Genomic DNA, 3,258 nt, shown 5'->3' on the forward strand with positions numbered 1-3,258 from the left:
CGGAAACAGTCCGCGCACACGCCGGCCGCGCCTGCCCGCTCGGCCCACTCAGCGGCTCGAACCGGCGCGGACCACGGCAGCAACAGCTTGTCGCCACTCTTCCAATCAATCTGATCGCGGAAAAGAAGTTCCACATGCGAGAAAGTAGGTGTTAGTGTGGTGAAAAATTGTGCTAGGAATTGTCATCAGAGCTGATTTTAAAAGCGGCGATCAGATATCTGCTTCGATGCTAAGCCTATGCTGATCGGTCGCGGACGTTCGACGGCCCGACCGGCCCGCACGGCACGAGGGGCTGCGAGCGACCGATGGATGGCGTTACCTGCGCGGAGGCATCATTATCATAATCGAAAGAGGCTACGGCCGATGTCTTGGTCACCGATCGCTCAAACCGCAATTATAGCGGAAATAATGTTCCACATGCGAGAAAGGGGATCATAGGTGAAAAGTGTTGTTAGGGAGTGTCATTCGCAGTTGCACAGATATCGGCGAGATCAAATATCCGGAACAGTGCTAAGCCTAAAGTTCCCAACACCCGAGCCGACCCGAGCAACGCACGCTGGTTGCGGGCTGTTGGGGTCGCCCCTCTTCTATTACTCGCCGCACGCGAGCGGGTTGCGTTGGCGTTCCCCTAGCTTCTTGGGGGCCCCAAACGCCGGCCTCCGCTATTCTAAAACTGCCTAGTGCCTACTTGCAGCAGGGCTGCTGGTTCACTACGACCCCGCAAAACCACTGACACGGGAGTGCGACGCTTCTCCGCATGGCATTGGTGCCGTGCTGTTTCATACGGATGGAAAAGTGAACCGACCCATAGGCTTCCGCTCGCGAACGCTGACCAATGCTGAGCGTAATTACTCCCAGCTAGAACGTGACGCCTCGGCCCATGTTTCTGGGATGTCGAAATTTCGCGACTATCTCTTAAACAGAGATTTTACCTTGGTCACAGATCACCAGCCGCTCGTGGGCCTGTATACGCACCTGCAAAACACCCAGCTCGCTCTCCAGACTTTAGCAGTCCTCGTACATTCTTAACTCATTCTTCTATTCCTCCACTTTATTTTGTGCTTCTTCCTCTTTGATTGTATTTCCGAATAGTGCGAAAATACAGGGGCGCCTCATAAATTGTCAGTATGGCACTCGATAGACAATTGGTTCCAAAGCATGCGAAATGTTCTTTAAGTGGTAGTGTAACAAAGGTCTAGGTCACCAACAGGTTTTCGGCCTTTGCTAATTTTTTTATTCCGTATTTATTGCGAATTTATTCCGACAAAGAATGGAGTTGTTTTTATTCTAGCATTTTTCATTCACTCCTTCTTCGGAAGAGGCAGAGATCACCACAGGCACCAACGACAGAAAAAAGAATTGTCACAGTACATTAATAAATGCTGTACATTCAAAACAGAAAAAACGGGAAAAAAATTGAGGCTAGAGTTGCTGGATGAATCCTGCTAGTGCATAAGAACCGTTACTAGACCGCAAAGTATACGTATCAAAGCAAAGTAAACACACTATTCGTTGTCAGTGCGCTTGTGGTCGAGGCTTTGCAGGTAGTCGTTTATAACGTCTCTGAAGTTGACGGGGTGCATGTTCTTGCAGAGCAGGTACAGTACCAACCAATCACCAAGATTGCAACGGCTGCAGGCGCGCTCCACGGATTCCTTGTTGGTTCGCCGCGCACACAGGCGCAGGACAAAATAGCGCACGCGCGGGATCAAGATCAACAGCCTGTACATGAGCACGGTACCAGAGAGGCACGCCAGGACGATGAACCAGAACCAGAGGAACACGTAGATTCTCTCGTTGAGGATGTTGATCGGGAGGGCGCACGTCGCATCGTGCTTCCGCGAGTCCCCTACCGGACCGAACGTGTAGAAGGTACACTGGGTGAGCCTGGGGAACACCTTTGCCATGGGGTCGGAGCAAGACGACCACTCCCACTCGGTGACTCGCAGCACCTCGGAGCCGTAGACAGCATTTGTACGATGACGTTGACGAAGTGGCCCACCTCGGTAGTCGAAAGCCGCACAGGAACAGGTTGTGGTGGTGCAGGTTGGTGGAGAGGTGCTCGACGAGCAACTTCCGGCTACTTCTCTTCGTTTCCTCGGGCAAGACCGGGTTTTTGAGCTGCAGCACGAGGTTTCTGACTAGCCCGCCTTCGACAGCCTTCCAGAAAAGGCGTTGGACGTAAAAAAGCACAGCCTGCAAGAACAGGACGAAGCAGACCCACTGGTAGTAGGCATGGTAGACTTTTTTCTCACCCGACGGGTCCCTGTCAACTTGCGCGCCGATTTCGTTTCGCCGGGGATCCGGAAGCGAGAACGTCGTTTGAACCCGGCAAAGCTTACTCAAGAAGTGCGGAGACACGACCGCCTGCTCACTGGAGCAAGCAACCGGATCGGCGATGAACTGTGTCCCGGCGACCAATATACCAAGGCCGATGAGGACGCAGACGGTCACCTTGTAGTGCAGCCGGGACACGTAGTTATCGATGACGGTGCAGTCACTCTTGAAGAAGCCCTTCACGTTCCCTAACAGTTCATCCATCGTGGCCTTGTCTGCTGGTTCTCCGCCGCGTCCCCAACTGCCACGTCTCAGGTCAACCAATGCGACACTCTCGGAGGTCATCTGTGCGCCCACTGAAAAAAAAACATTTTGCCATGAGCTCCAAAAAAATACGACCGGCTATAATAGCAAATCCGATGTAAATACACTTAGAAGATACAAAATCAAGACTGCAGAACAATTGGAGACTGTTCTGCTCAGCTCCACACCGGAGGCACAACTGACAGCAGTCCGGATGGCCGAAGTCGCCGCGAGGATCCAAGGAATCCTGGCTGACGGATGAAGGAGGGAGACCGTCCAAGTCGTCTACCCTTCAGAGCCTATCTCGGGCATCAAATACAGTCATCTGTCTCTCTCTCATTTTGTAGTGCCACGCGTGCTGTCTATACATTGCCAACGTAGGAGCTCTTAACTTCAAGCACAAGAGGGGCAACTGCCGAAACTGATCCTTCTCGTTGGGGCGTTCGCGTCGCTTGCCTAACTCGCCCTCACCACTAATCAGCCTGCAGGCGCCTAAGGCCCCACTCTGGGGCGCCCTCCCGCTTAGAGAAATATCGTATGTCGTTTCTTATCCTCTGGCGCCGTATCTGCTAGGTTTCACTTCGAAGGATGCTGAGCTTCAGCGACATGTTCGTAAACAAAGTCGCGACGTACGCAAGTCCAGATAAAAAATGCAAAGCGCGCGGCGTGGTTGGAAGA

At 52.7% G+C, this 3,258-nt stretch overlaps 1 pseudogene across 1 annotated transcript; it reads right to left on the minus strand.

Annotated features, from left to right (window-relative positions):
- Positions 1-369: 369 nt before the first annotated feature.
- LOC144138893 (innexin inx2-like) lies at positions 370-3,047 on the minus strand (annotated as a pseudogene). Its single transcript, XR_013315995.1, has 2 exons — positions 2,769-3,047; positions 370-2,633 (listed from the first exon to the last, which is right to left on the minus strand). The product of XR_013315995.1 is annotated as an innexin inx2-like (transcript).
- Between the last annotated feature and the right edge of the window lie 211 nt (positions 3,048-3,258).

The sequence above is a fragment of the Haemaphysalis longicornis genome, unplaced genomic scaffold (assembly GCF_048455015.1).
Source record: "Haemaphysalis longicornis isolate Haplotype H1 unplaced genomic scaffold, Haemaphysalis longicornis Haplotype H1 scaffold_5, whole genome shotgun sequence".
Classification (NCBI taxonomy): domain Eukaryota; kingdom Metazoa; phylum Arthropoda; class Arachnida; order Ixodida; family Ixodidae; genus Haemaphysalis; species Haemaphysalis longicornis.